A 16,555-nucleotide genomic window follows, 5' to 3' on the forward strand; every position below is an offset into this window, starting at 1 on the left:
TAGCTTTTGTGGTTTCAAACAGAATGAACCGCACGTTTGCAATTTACAGCGCTAAAGGGAGTCGAGTAAATACGACTATTTTAAGGAATAAGTAAATCTACTCCTAGGTATGGCTCAATGTAGGTACATACTATATCTACAGTACGATATGTCGAACCGAATCGTAGATGTGGATTAGGATCAATTCACAAATCGTATACTGGATTATCAAGCCGGACAAAATTAATCTCGGTTTTAAACGTGACGTCAGATACCTCGTACCTGGCTACATATTCTCTGTACTTTTAGCGAATTGAATTATAAACCTACAGCAAATATTTACTTAGAGTTGATAGAACGAAAAAACGAAATAATCCAACGACCAGTTCTAGGTACCTCAAAATTGAGATATTTGAATTCACCTCATATCTCGCGTTGAATTTTCAGAGCTGAAAATGTCACTTTTATTTGTATCTTTCTTCTTTTTCTACCGTCGAATGTTTTCTGAGCAAGCAGAAATGATCGGATAAAAAAATTAAAATTTGAGTTGGAATTGAGTGTGCGTCATTTTACAGTTAAGGGAAAAATTTTAAAGGTCAGATTGGTTGAAGGTGTTTGTCGAAAAGAGTATTTTTAAAGGTCTGATCTACCTTCAGATGATCGAATCGTATAACGTGAAGGGATTTCGTTCTGAGATATTTTTTTTCTCCGTAATTTTAAATCGGTGCTGTATTTGAGCAAGGCCGGTTTATTCAGCTTGAAAAATATGCTTAAAAGGAGATTTAGTTGAGAAAGAAATCGAACTCGACTTTTTTCCCATACAGTAATTCTTGATTTGTAAAATAATTCGAACAAGACCAAAATAACGCAGTGAGGGGGGGGGGGGTAAAATTTGATTCAGAATAGGTAAGTTCGAGATTCGGGTGCTTAGAAAATCGTTATTTTTGAAAAATTTTGCTTTCAATGTAAAAGCTCTGGCTGTGATTTTTTAGAACCAGTCAAAAAATAATTCATATACCTATATTCAAAAATTGAAAATTTTTAATTTCGAATTTTTCAGGGGAGATGGAGAAGGAGAAAGGTAAACTATCAATTGACTTGGAAAGTTGTATTTATACTTTGTATTTTAGAGCTTATTTTATAGAAATTTCTTTTCAGCATGTACATTAAATTTTAAAAAATGAAATTGAGAATATTTTTTTTCTTTGAGACTCCAAAAAAAAAGGATGAAAATTTTAATCAAATAGATAATTCGTACTGTATTTCTGTAAATCTTCCGCAACCAATTCGTCGTTCTCTGTATTCGTTCACCCATTTTGCATTCTCGTTGTAGTGAAGAATCACTCACTTCTCTTTTCAATCCCACCCTAGGTCGGCAGTCTGTATCTTTGTACGATTACAATCTACATCTGAATAATCATGAACAAAACGTCTTATTATGGCCTAAATGTGCTTTAATTTCGTGTTCTTGAAATGTTTAAAATTTTCAATAGACCTATTTCAAATGCTCGATGAATATTCATCTCTTGTTGTGTTTGCAAAGATGCGGATATAATTTTAAGGTTTCCTTTTGGGTTGAATTTTGAAACGAATATTTACTTTTTGTACGCCCAAGTGATTTACTCGTATATGTATTAACGTTGAAATTAAAATGATGATTTACCGGAAACCTATACACACAGTGATTTGAAATTTTTTCATTTAAAAATTGTTGTAATATGCCTGTATCGTATGTAGCTCATCTTACATATACTCGTAATAGTAGGCTACGATTTGAATAAAAATCCATTCGTTGAGAATACCATTGTGAAAAAAAAAAGAGTTGAATAAAAAACGAGTATGTTTCAATTTAGGAAAGAAAAATTCGTGATGAGGAAATGCTTTATGAGTTAGTAAACGTCCATCTTCCCGTACGTTTGTTGTTGATTTTTTACACAATAAGAACATTTGATTGGTCATGCGAGTTGGTCACTAGAATGACAATTCTTATCGTTTGAATTATTTAATATTCCGAGCATACCTTTTGTGTAATTTTTATTTAACGCGTAGAAACAAGCGAATTAAAATATTATGATTCGCGAAATTTACTCCGCGTTTGTTATTGTTAATGATGTTTTTATCTTTATGCTTTGGCCACGTATCAGTAGGTATCATAATCGAGAACCGGGTTCACGTGGTGGCTTTTTGTTTACATTGAAAGGTCATTAATGAGAATTTTGACTCGAATGCGAATAGGTGTTTTTATTTTACTCGTCATTTAAACAATTCGTTGTGATTTTTTTTCTCTTTTTCAAAATATTTTTTATTGTGGGCATATGGCGATCTGTAGTATACTGCATCTGCTACTGATGTGGATTCATGTTCGATTCACCTTTACCTACTTGCCTTTTTTTTCACATTATTATTTTTATTCTGGCCTGCGTCGTGTTTGTTGTATGTACGGTTTACACGATTCAATTTAAAAAATGAGAACTATATAAAACGTAAGTATCGTTTATACGATCTTGTCACCTTATATGGAATTAAATGGGCGATATTGTATTTTTTCCAAGTGAAAAGATTTACGATTTACGATGTAAGAGAGTATAGGTATAGGTACTAGGTAGGTAGATCTTGAGATACTGGGTGGTAGATTTAGGTATAGGTACCTACATGTGTAATACGACGAAATTGTATATTGCTGGTTGTTTATATACGCGAGAAGATTAACGTCACAGCTGAAGCCGATGCTACGTAAATTCGCGTATTTTGATGTCTTTGAAGTTCACGTCCTATAGCATATTCGATCATTGTCAGAAATTCGCTAATGCTGGCTGCAACTTCGTACTTAGTTTTCATAGCATCGTATTTGTGTTGCTTTATTTGTTAAAAACTTATGCAACGTTGTTTGTTCGAGACTCAAATAACCGCACATATTTTTCATCGCGCTAATTTGGTAAAAATAAATATGCCTTTTGAGCTCCGTGCAGCCTTACAGCATGGGCTAGGGTAAATAGGAGTATTTTTCAAAATGTTCGTTACTCGCCTTCTCCACTCTCGATCAAAGATATAAAAAAAAATTTTTTACATAGCTTCGCGTAATTAATAAAATTACAAATGTTTGCGGTTTATTTAAAGTCTGCGCGATGGTTTACGAAATTATAACATAAATATATCCGTTTTGATGGAAAATTTAAATTTCACATTGGATAAATAAACCTTTTATTTATACAGCCTTAATTACCTCTCTTTGGTAAACTTATTTTAAATGCCAATTTCAAATTCAAATGTTTCAAAGCATCGAGAATTTAATTGAAAAATTAATTAATATTTTTCTCGCCGTCGCAGATTCGCCAGTCAAGTTTTATTTTTATTTCGCCTGCAATGTCGATTAATACCTACTTTCTTAATACGAAATACCGAAAAACGAACAAATATGTACGGAACATCTGTGATCAAACTTCCAACAAAATTGGAAAATGCTTGAGATTTTGGTTTAGTTTTATATAGGTTTTAGGTTACTTCTTGTGTAACGAAAGATGATTTATTATCTTTTTATTTTTATGGGTTTTATTTTCCGTAATGTACCGAAATATAGGCTTATGTTTGCTCGTTCGACAAACCGATATTGGATAGAATTGCTAAATGGTTGGTTAGTTTGTGATGCCTTTGTTCATGGGGTTTTCCTCGCTATAGGTGAACTGGTAGAAGACGTAAAAGGTGGAGCAAATATACCTCACATTCAGTTATTCTAAAATTTACCTAATTTGAAAATATAAAACTAAAGATCTGAACTGTAGGAGGAGCCCTAAGAAGTATTTAAATATATGAGAAATCAATCTCCAAATTTAAGAAATTCATTTTTTGAATGACACACGTTTCAGAAAATGAAAATTGCGACACCCTGCGATAAATTCGTCCGTTCTATTCCAAAATAATGTGAAGGGGTGAGGATGAGGAGGAGGAGACAATAACTGCTTTTTTGAGATTAGAGTTTCACTAGCTGAACATTTTTCTCAATTATTAATGGTCTAGAAAAGCTGAATAAACTTTCATTCTTAGCTGAAATATCGAAGATATTATAATTTTTTGGGGATTCAAAAATTGAGTAGTATGAGAGCTTGTAGGTGAAAATACGAACACTATCCTGTATAAGTACATACTTATATTTGAATTTTCAACATTTGCAGCCAATAACTGAGTTGCATGGGCAATAGTTTGAAACTTCTCCGATGAAATGAAAATTTTCAATTCTGGTGTAACTTTTAAGCACGAACAAAAAAAGTTTTTATAACAAACAACCAAGTCTTTTTCAAAGTTGAAAGATACGTTCGAACTTCGAATTTATAATATATTGCCTGCTTGCTCAGTTTTGAAGATAGATCATTTTATTGTGAAGAATTTTTTTACGACTTCAAAAATTGTATCGGAATTAATGTTAAAAAAATTCAATTCAAAAATTTTCTAAAAATTTTGAATTTTTTGAAAAATTGAATTTTAACTTCTGTAACTCTTTCAGTTTTAGACATAGACCGTTTTGATAGACAATCTTTTTCATTTGTATTCAAAAGTCATGCCAAAATTCATTCTTGAAATTTTTAATTTTTGACTCTTATTCGGGAATAAGTAAGTGACGTTTTCAATTTGTACTTGGAAAGGAAAAAAATCATTCTGATCGGTGGCGATCACTTCTCCCTGTTTTGCAGTGAGAAGTAGAGTAAAAAGCTTCACAGGGAAAATTATTGAATCTGATCATATCTGAACAGATCTAATCTATCAAAACTAGAATCAAATTGGATCATTGAAATGTTGGGATCTGATATATGAACTGATCTGACCAAACAATGTTTAAAGTAGATATGATTTTATCTGTTCAGATAAGCGCATATCAAATCAGATCTGCTCAGATACGACTAATTTTCTGATTTTTTTGTCTTGTCATTTTCATGTGACTTACCTGATAGTTAGAGAGGTCCAAGTTCATACTTATGTATTCAAAATTTAAAATACGAGTCACTCTAATAAGCCAACTATTTATTCTTTATAAATAAGCTGCAAATGAATAATGATTATTGAAATTTCGAAAGATATAAAATTCAGAAATTCGATGTTCTTGAGTTAACGCCCATACCTTTGGCATTCCTGATCTCATGTTAAGTATAACTTTCACCTTATAAAATTGGGAAAAAATTGACGAATTCAAGAAGCGTCTTAAATCTACTCTTTTTTTATTTTTTATTAGTGTTACATTTCAAGCTTTCCAGCCGACGGCGTCAATTTAAGAATTACAATCGAGGAAAACTTGAACGTGAAAAATATCAAGTTACATCGTCTCGGAGCGTAATTTCAAAATCTTATTTGTCAATCGCAATAACGCTAGTATATTCCGAAGGCATTTGCATTTCCAACAAAAGGATGAAAAATAAGAACATAATTTCCTCGACATGGTTAACTACTACTTGACTTGAAAATGTGCGAGTGAAATCTGTCAACGAAACAAAAAACAAGCGTCGAGTTAGAAAGTAAAAAATTGTCGGCAAAAACTGTGTTTTAGGTATATAGGCAGAAATCCGAAACCGTATGAGAAATCCCGGCTCGGCGATTAAAATTCCCTTCGGGAATTTGAGGTCGTAATTTAAACGTTCGTTTGCGGGTTTGCTGTTGTGATGGGCAACTAGAAAAGGGTGACGTTTTTTTTTCAAATCGTAATTTTGTACAAGCACTGAAGTGTATTTTTTTTTCGTCGAATCGAACCAATCGCCGGGCTGAGAATTAATTTACAAAATGAGTTACACGATGCACGGGCGAACGCGCAGCGCCGATTTTAAAATTCATTCGTAATCAGTATTCCGCATTTGTCCGATTAAGCGTCGTTATCGATTTTATTTTCGCTATTGAATAGCCTAGGCAAGAATTGAAATGAAGATTTGGTTAGGAAACTCGACCCTAAAAAGTTTTTATTTCGGTGTAAATTTTATTTTATTTTTTTTCAATATCGAGTTAATTCTCTATCCGCGCACGAGGATGGATGGTTTACAAAAGTTGGAATTGTTAATAGATTAAAAATTTCCAAATGTTGTGCGACGTTGTGGAAAATCTGTCAACGTGGTTCGTGGTTTTATCATCGTGTTGCGTATTGGTTGGTTCGCCTCATTACTAGAGACTTTTTTTTTCAACCTCGGATACGTTGTGATGTGTGCATGTTCGATTGGAATGACAAATTTTCATTCTATATGGCACGTGTGTTTTTTATGAAAGTTATTTGCTTTCGCATTATTAGTGATTTCTTCGGGGGTTTCGATTTTCCAGCTGGATATCATTTCGTAATTCGTATACGTTAGCACTGGGGCGATTTGTAATTTGTAAAATGATTTCCGTGTTCCGGAATCTTTTCTCGTTGCTGTCGTGTTATGTTATTGGTGTACCTGTACATGTATACAGGGTGTCCCATACGAACATCTGCTGTATTTTCAATTTGGGTATAATGAGGTACAAAAAATAGAAATTTTGTATGAAAAGCAGGAAAACGAGTTCTACACGTGATTTGCTTACATATTGTACATTTTGCAAATACATGTATTACGTAGCATCGTGCAATAATTGAACTGTTAGAGATGTGGGACACGCAATCTTTGAGGTTTTTCTTTTGATTTTGATAAATTAAATTTTTGAAACCCTGATTTGGAGTAAAAATATTTTAGACGCATTTTGTAGGTCCACTGACGTTTATCGGCCTTCTGAGGAGCTTTTTGGCATGAGTAGGGAAGGGCTCGTTGAAAGGGTTCTCAAGCGATGAATGTATAAAGGAATTCAGGAGCTCATTTCGACCTTAGGAGGTAACTTTTTTGGCGATTAGATCATTACAATTGGAAATTTTGTTATTTTCTTGTGGCAGTGACCCCAAAACACAGTACCTATTATATTTTCTCAGAAGTAAAATTCAAGTGATTGATCATTCAACGTCAGGGTTCCGCAAAATTTCTGCTTTTTGTTTGCTGATGCCCACTGACTGACCTTTCAAAAAGCTTTTCAAGCGTTCTGCTCTTGAATCGAATATTAGCTGATCGAGTCGATTTTCATTCTATTTTTTCAGAATTGATTTTAAATAAATATTTTTGCTTAAAATGATTTTCTTATTAATTTTTTTTTTACATAAAGCATTAAAATGTATTTTTTGTGTTATTTGTTTTAGAGTTTAAAATGAATGGCAATACATATTTTAACTTGACTAAATTATTAATTTTACTTCTGATGACTTTCAATTTTTTGGTTATTAATCAAATGAAATTTTATAGTAAAAAAACAATTCATTCCATTCAAAATTCGCTTTTTCAAAGCCCCTTCAATTTTTTACGTTTATGCAGTTTGTTTCTGAACTTTTTTTGTTTGTTCAATGATGGGAAATTGATTTCCTTGAAACTTTTCAACTGTTGCCCCTTTAAAATTTCCAGACAGGCGCCCTTAAATAAAGTTTTTTGCCATCCTAGTTGTGCTTATATAGGTAGGTATATCTGAAGCATATGACGGACGTTTGATGCGACATCGTTTATATAATACGAGAGTATATCGGGTAATCTCATTTTCTTCTCTTATTCTATCGAAGTTCACCTTCGCAAAATCGTAAAAAAAATATCACAATTATTGTCGTTGCTCTACAATGACAGTTCACCATCACATTGTGCTCATTACTACTACAAATATACAGAGGGACATGCTCTAGCACCATTATTTAGGTTGGTCGACCAACAACCATCAACGATTTACTTTTTACCTCGTATAATATATTTAATTAAAACCGGTTTTATTTTGAAATGTAAGGTCATTGCGATTCGCGAGTACAATACAGTTTATGAAAAAAAAAATGTACATGTGCGTAAAGTAAATAGCAAAATAAACGCTATCCGCGTCCAAGGAGAAATACCCATCGATCGTGAATTGGCGTTAGATCAGTAGCTATTAAAATTTTTTATGATTGATATACGTACCTAGTCAATAATAATGCTATTGTGTATGGTATGTGAACAATCCCATAGAGAACATAGCCTTAAGGAACTCGTATAATTCTATGATTAAAGGTGTGAAAATTTAATTCTCTATATCTAAAGGTCTACGCTGTAAATTTTTCAAGTTTTGCGGTTCCTTTCTCTGCCTCGTTTTAATTTGATCGTTTTGCGATGTTTGTAAATTACGATCTGAATAAAACATTTTGTACATTATGAAAATGTTACCCTTTGTGTAAAATTCATGATATAAGTATCATGTCGTACACATTTTCGAAAAAATAATAGGGAAAAAACATTAATTATTTTTTACGCGGATGTTATTTCGAAAAAAATGAAACTTTTTTCTTCACTATTTTTTTCCCCTACTCGAATAAAAGAATAAAAAAAATGTTACATTTTCGTAAACGACAATTTCTATATACTTTGTATGACGTCATAATGGTTTTCTTATGTGTTTTGCAACGGCCTTCGAAAGTACTCGTATCGGCTTTTAGGATGTTGCTCGGTCTTCTTTTCCTTCATTTTAATGATCGCAGATAATTCCATCGTAACTTACGATTTGTTCGGATGTAAAATTTATTATTTTTTTGAAACTATACTCAATATACTTACTGATCTCTTTCATACTTTTTTTAAAGTATCAAACTGCGAAGAAAATTGCTAACAATGCGAACTAGTGTCGAGTTTGTGTATTTGAGAGAAAACTCGATAACGTGGCAAAGGTCAGAAGTAAGTAAATTGCAAGTTGGAGAACATTTTTGTCGAAGAATAATGGCAGGAAATGATCTGAATGAATTTGACTGATGAGCCAGTTCGTAATGCATCTGTGTATGCATGAAGCATTATCTTGAATAAACTTACATGTATGTATTTCATGCAAATTTGAGTGTTTGAAGTTGTGAAAAATTTCCTTAATACGAGTACTTATTAGGTAATTTGTAGGACTATTTCTCGGGAAACTTGTTTGAAGCTTTTAATCAAACTACATGCATCTTTAAGGAAAAATTTTGTTTTTTCTATTTTTTTTTTCAAAAATTGTTTTTTGAGACAATCTCATTCTCTATGGAACCAGATTGGTCCGATTTTAGATTTGAAATTTAATGTTTTATTTTTTAGTGCTGATTTTAGCAACCCCCCCCCCCCTCCAACCAAATTTGGGGACCTTAAAATCAAAATCGGCCCTTTTGCCGTATATTTTGGAACAAGTACATACTCGTAGAAAGCTTTCGATTTAAATGATTAAAATTGAGGGAAAATCCACTGGAGCCTTTCTGAGGCAGTTTTTCATTTGTTTTTTCAAAGTGTCTTGTGCTTAAGTACATTTTTTTGGTGTATTTTTTCCAAATCAAGAAGGAGTGAGGCGGTAAAAAATTTTATTTTTCATTTTAAAAATTTTCATTCGGCATCGTTCGCACCTTTTTTGGTCCCTATTTCTTTTCAAAAAAATAACTCAAATCTTTTTTGCATGGAGCAGGATGCGTCGGTGAAAATTAATTTCCTTCTGTCATAAATGTTAAGACCTCTTATCTCAAGTTCGTGTATTTGTGTTTGAATACTCCATAAATTATGGAGGGCAGAAGTAGGTAGGTAAACGAAAAAATTAATATTTTTAACGAAGAAGTGGTGAATCAACACTAATTCCCCCCCCCTATAGTGATGTCACTTTTTTGCTCCATCAGTAAGAAATGTTGACTGAAAATTTTCAGCATATCTACCAAAATATTATGAACTTGGCCCGATACGATAAAATTCTTGGGTATTCAATTTTATTTCTGCTATAGGTACTAAAAAGAAAAACAGAACAAAATTTTGACCTTTTTATCGTCGTAACTCGTAACTTTCTTTTTTTTGAAAACTATAATATTGACATTTAATTCTTGAAACTTTAAAGGTTAATATAGTATCTACGTACGTAAAATAATACTTCATGTAAGAATTTCTTTTTAAAACCCAACACGAGTTTCTCGAAATGTTTCGTTGCAATGTAGATTTTTATTCAAGATTTAAAAATAGAAATCATCTTTTCGTCTGCCTCTTTAATACACAAATAAACATATTTTCGTAACTTATAAAATATTCACTTTACGAAGAATAAGTTTGGCTAGGATTTACCATGTACGACTTCTCAAATTATTAGTAAATTTCCGCTAGATATTGTGTATTTTTAAATTTAATTAAATTTAAAATTGATTTTTGTTTCAGGTAAGTGAAGATTTCGACTACACTTTTTTGATTCTGTTAAAGGTGATCAGAAAACGTACCTGGTATGTTAAAATTTTTATAAAAATATAGTTTCAAGCCATTTAATTCGTTCGTACATAGGCTTTGTTTTTTTTTTACATGTCGTACATATTTCCGCGTAAATGGTTTAATTAAAGTAAAAGCTTTGGGGTGTTTTGGTTGATCTTTTTTTTTTTACAACTACGAGTAGATTACAAATTGTAAAAATTGGTTTAATGCAAATTGAAGTTTGCAATTGCAACTTGAGACTGCAAGTTTACCTTACTTATGTTTTTTCGTGAAATACGTTTTATTTGATGATGGACTCAATTTTTAACATTCAAAGGTTTATGCGTTTTGTAGACGTCAAGGGCACTTGTAGAATATTTCGCCGCTGAACGTTTAATAACTTTACAAAATACCCGAAATTTTTACCATTACGTGTTATCCATTTATGAAAAATCGTATATAAAACACGAGGTGGGTATCCTAAGTACACACAGACGGTGCAAATAATCGATAATGATGATTGCGACACGATTGCCGACGGCCGTGCGTATGTTTTAATTATTTTACGTCGTCGAGCAGTCGAATTTCCACGGTATTGTTTTTATTGGCCCTTTAAAAATCAGGTGAAGTTTTGACGACTCGAATTTTTTCTCATTTAAATACATACCTACATAATATAGGTGAACTTGAAAATAGTATCGTAAGTAGTAGAAAATTGAAACACGACTTTTACTGCGGTAGTTCAACTTCAAATTATAACGTTTTAAAAAAAACAACTCGAACGTTTAATTAAATATTATCCGCTTTAAAGGGTTAAACTAGTGTGCGGGTATGTTTACCAAAGGGTGACGAACTTGAGAAAATCATGAATGAAATCATATTTTCAAGGTGTTTATTCAAATATTTAAACAACTCGTGTACGGTTTTTCTTCAATGAAGAAGTTTTACTTAGCTCGATTTTTCAAGGTTTTTTTTTTTAGCCGAACACTCGAATACTCCTTTAAGCACAAGTTGCTTTTACTATTGGTTTTTTTTTGGCGAAAGTTTTTTCTCTTTTGTATCGAAATTTGAACCGAGCAGCAATTTGGTAAATTTTACGGCGAATCAAGAAGCCTCATAATTAACGACTCAATTCGCGGTATAAGTGTCGATAAAAAGTAGCTATCTAGCTATTGGTTTAATATTTCACGCCATAAATACGAACATAACGCCTTATAAGAAAAACGCTTACGCACATTAACCAACTTAAGTAGTATAAACTTTTGCAAATTTTGTTTAAATTTCAACTCGCTTTTACGCGTTTTCCTTCCGGTTAATAAAGTTCCCAATGAAATACTTTCTCGACAGTCAGATATACTCGTATATTCGTACTTGAGAATCGAAAATGATTATCGATTTTTGCACTACACCTATACACCTAGACCTACTATTCGCGTATTAGAGTTAACAATGCAGATTTTTTTTCTTCTTTTTTTTATGACATATTTATAATGAAATTGTTTACATGTAGTGCCGACAGGTATGAATTATATTCGAAAAGGTTATATTGTACGTTGCGAAGCGATTCATCATTTTGTGACTGAAATTACAGATAGGTCGATGGGTTCGCGTATTTGCAATTCGCCTTATTTACACATCACGAACAGGCATCCAGTTGTAATTAATGAAAATAACGATGAAAATTCACTCGTTAAAATGTTACTTCGTCGGTTCGTGCTTGATAAGATTTATTTTTAAATTTTTGGCTTTTGAGAAGAAAAAAAGAGTGACGACCCGTAAATGATGTTTGTTTTTGTAACGCTCTTACGAGTGGAATATGTTTACATACGAGATTATATGCCAATTTTACCCTTAACTGGGTAGATTTTGCGTAATGGAGGAGAGATGAGCGTGAAATGGCATGTTTGCGAGGTTGTATAACGTTTAGGTAAATTATATCAACTGTTGAAGTGTTGATAACTTGGAGAATGTCAAATCGTTTATAGATTTTTTTTTCTCGTGCCAAAACGTATTTCAAACGTTTGATATACGAATCTGATTGCAAGGAATTCGACTTAACGCCTTTCCTAGTTTCAATGATAGTATACGATAGTTATATCATTTTAATGGTATTTTAATAGAGTAGGAGTGACTGGTATTGACTAAGCTCGCCAAAATATTGCTTTTATTGAATTATTGTCTTTTTTATGTGCATTGAGGTGATTGGTCGTTTTTTTGTTTGTTTTTTTTTGTTGCCAATCAAACGGATTTGAAAATGTACATTGTTTAGAGGAAGTAGTTTTATCGTCTAAAAAATTATAAAATAATAATATCATACCTATACCTACTTGATGTTCAAGTTTTATCGTCTTTGAAATATGCATCTTCGAAGCCGAAATGTGCAAAAATATGGAGCATCAGTGTAGATATCTGACCCTGAAAAAATCTTTAAAAAATTATTTTCATTTTCAAAAACATTCTGTTACTTATCAAAAAGTTATTACAAAATAAATAAAAGCTGCTGTTGCTCTATACATGATTCAATTCACGTAGATAGAAGATTCAAAATCAAACATCAAAATTCTTAAAACTGAACTTTCAAAATCAAGGTTTAACTTTCCACAATGGGTACAAATATTGAATTCTATCATTTAAAAATTTAAAATAATTACAGCGGAACTTTATTTTCAGCAAATCAATTTTCAAAATGAGACTTCAATGACGATCTATTTTGTGGGTGTTAAAAAATATTGAAGTTGGTCAAATCTCTAGAGGTTGTAAACAGTGCTTGGGAAATACGCAGGTATGCATTATGGATTCAACTAAATATGTACAAACTTTTCCATGTGTGGTACACTCTCACAGTGACATGGTACAAGTTTCGAATCTGGAAAAAAGTGCCAATTTAAACTTCATACAAGTAAACCAGATGAAAATTTTTTATGTCGTTCTAATTCGAAAAAATGATCTACTCTGGATTTTAAAAATACAATTTATTTTCCAACAAATTCATATCACGTTTCAAAAGAGCGAAAAAAAACAGGACAAAATCAACCCTTTTAAAACGAATTTTTTTTTTTTTTTTAAGGGATACTTTGTTGGAGTGTTTTTGTTTGGGTTTTTCTAGATTATAATCTTGGAAAAATTAATCAATTATTTGCTTTTCTCTTTGGGAATTGGAGTTTTCTTTTGTTAAAATACGATTATTGTAAAGATATAAATTTATCGACGGTAACTTTTTAGTTTTTTCTTCGTTAGTTTAGTTTGGTTGGTGTATTTTTTCCCCGCAACGAAATTCGGTTCCGGATAAATGGATGTGAAATTGTTCGAGTTTAAATGATGATTAATTAAAGTACATTAAAGCGAAATGTTAATTAAAGAAAAACCTATTAAGTTTGATGTTTATCCGCGTTAGACGAGTCATCGGCCTTTCGACGTAGTTGACTTTTAGACAGCTTAATTCTGTTAATGTGTTGCCATATGAAAGGATTATCGAAATGTAAATAATTTCACTATTTAGCTGAGGGTATGAACAGGATTTTCTCGTTTTTGATACCACGATATATTACTCCTCTAGTCGAATCATCGGACCAAGATTTAGGTACACGATGTTTATTTTACTTTCCTACTCAGAATACCGATCCTTTAAAAAAATACTTCACGGTAAAAAAAAGGAAAGTTTAAAAAATGAAGGGAACGTGGGAGGCTCATCACCAAAAATTTACAATTTGAAAAATTCTCACAATTTAAAAAAAAAAACGAAAAAAAAAAATTCCAAAACAAAAAGCTACTGATATCTACTTTGCAGGGAGTTGGAAAACGATCGGTTGGTTTGGAATATTGGAACGTGGACATTTAATTTATTTCATGGCAGTTTTATCACAATTACAAAATTTTCAACTTTCGATTGCTTTCTCAGCCTATGCATCCAACATTCATGATAATTATATTTATCGACTGGTGATAATTGAAAAGCGATTGAAAGTTGGAAAATTTTGTTTCATTTGTGGCAAATTCTTCCATGAAATATTCATGTCCAAATTCCAACATTCCAAATCAACCGATCATTTTCCGAAAATTTGCTGGTGGTAGAAAGCTTAATATACCTAGTTTTGCAATAAAGAGCATTTAGGGTAGAATTCGTTTTTCCGAAAATCCCTGCGTTGTGACCTGGCGGGTGTAAAAATACACCACTGTGCAAAATTTCGTTAAATTTGGTTCAGCGGATTTTTTGAAAAATGTATTAAACGAATTTTTAAAAAAAAAAAAACACTGAAGAAACATCATTTTTAACAATCTCTAGTACTTTTGATATTAGCTGTGCATCTTTAAAATTTTGATATGTTGGTCAGCTCGACGAGATTTACAAAATGACATATCAATCTTTAAAACCGGCGCGATCGTTTTTGTGATCACTGATCAAAAGGTACAAATTTTTGCATTTGGTCTCAGAATAATAGGCGTTTGCGGTAGCGGCGACACGTTCTTTTTCTCTATCCCCTCGCCGTGCTGCCGCTTGGCCTGATACGTTTTTCATTGACATTCGCATCAAATGTACTACGTGCTAAGATTGGTGTGTAAAATATTGAAATTTGATCGATAAAATTAATTTAAATACAAATAGAAGATTCGAAACGGTCAATAAAAGATATAAAATGTAATCCGATTATTTCAATGCTAGGCTGTTTGTTTTGTTTCGAGTTGATAAGTGCACATTATCATATACACTTGCCTAATTGAATGTTTTGCTGAAGCAATTTTTGTGTTGGATGAATATTATTTGAATATTTTATGCGTTTATGAAATATTATACCGAGTTTGAAATTTACCACATGCTTCATTGTTGTCGAAAACATATTTCTACAACCTGAGGTACCACGATTAAAGTTTCATGCGTATGAAGATTGAGCACGGATGGATAAAATTCATACCTACCCAATGTATAGAGAAATTTTCAATGTTCCTTTTTAAAATTTAATCATTTGAAACGTGTACAAGTGAAATTTAATCGTCGTCTCAATCCAGTACTGTGTAGTGAATTTTCAAGCCTTTCAAGATGTTTAGGTAGAGGTGCAATATATTTCATTTTGGATAGGTAACTCTACAAAGCTGCCATTTCAAACGTACAGATATAGTCTAGAAACATCTATCGAATGTTTTCGATTAAACTGCGAGTTTAAGTGGACGTTGTATGTAATTTAAACGCACCAAAGCGAAAATATCAACAAAACCTAAATGGTAAGTCCAGATAAGAAAATAAATGGACTCGGGATTAGCAGAATGCGAAAAACTCATTTTTCTTCAACCTATTTCGTCTTCTTTCAGTTGTTTGTTAGTTACGGATACGGATACTCCAAATTTCGCACCAATCTCCAAATCTCACATATACATGTTGGTTTAGTCTAGCGAAGAAAAATTTTCCATATAAATGGATACCCCTTTTACGAAATGATTGCGAAAGCTGTCCATTATTATTGAGAAAGGTATAGTAAAAATTAAGACGTTTTTGCGACGATGCGATTTACCCTTTCGACGATTGGAGAAATTAATATTTCTGAAATACGTACTGTCGTATGAAATAATAGGCAGGTTCTATCCAAAATGATGTATTCAGTATAATGTACAATATTCAACTGTTAAACTGTCTCAGTACATACTTATGGTCTAGCTGGCTATGAACTAAATTAATAAACGATATAGAATCGTCATGTTTGAGTGTCCTACTTTTCATTCTCTCACTCCTCAACCTATTCCTTGAATTCTGACTCATCCAACTAGCTCACTCTCTGTACACACCTATTACTCATACAACATCTACCTCTTCCTTTAAAAAATAAGTGACCTCACTTATCAATACTTAGTCTATTATTGTAAAATTCTAAACATCTTATGCCAAGTTTTTACAAACAGTTTACATTTTTTGATGCTTATGGGTAAAAAAAAAATGCTTGTAAAATGAAAACAAGAATATTTAAAATGAAACAGTGTTTTTCTGGTCAGTTTTTGAACATTATTGTTTACAAATAATGAGTAAATAAATGAATATTGATCAAGTTTGGTTCTGAACTAAAAATTATAGGTTGAATAATTTCTCATGCTATTATAATTTACCAATTTATAAAATGTGACCAGTTTTTTTCATAGAAATAACTATGTACAATGGATAGGTACTAAAAAATATTACTTAGTAACCATATAGGTATATTTACAACTTACAATCTGATTTCTGATCAGATGACCTTTGGGGATTGTGGTAATAGGGTACTCTACTTTTCCCCTAGTACCTCCCCTCTAGTTCATTCTGTCATGGTAGGGCCTCAGATGGTCCATACCATGTCCCTAAGGTTTCTTGATAGGTAGGTATTTTGTCATATTTGAGTAAATTT

General features: G+C 32.1%; 1 protein-coding gene and 1 long non-coding RNA gene across 3 annotated transcripts in view; both read left to right on the top strand.

The window, feature by feature from the left end:
* The window catches only part of Pka-R1 (protein kinase, cAMP-dependent, regulatory subunit type 1), an 87,948-nt gene that overhangs the window by 19,780 nt on the left and 51,613 nt on the right, over window positions 1-16,555 (top strand). The window lies entirely within an intron of this gene.
* The window catches only part of LOC135841537 (uncharacterized), a 29,023-nt gene continuing 22,627 nt past the window's right edge, over window positions 10,160-16,555 (top strand). Inside the window, exon 1 of the long non-coding RNA XR_010557935.1 lies at window positions 10,160-10,225. This is a non-coding gene — a long non-coding RNA (uncharacterized LOC135841537). The remainder of the gene's footprint in view (window positions 10,226-16,555) is intronic.

This window comes from Planococcus citri, chromosome 3 (assembly GCF_950023065.1).
Source record: "Planococcus citri chromosome 3, ihPlaCitr1.1, whole genome shotgun sequence".
Taxonomy (NCBI): domain Eukaryota; kingdom Metazoa; phylum Arthropoda; class Insecta; order Hemiptera; family Pseudococcidae; genus Planococcus; species Planococcus citri.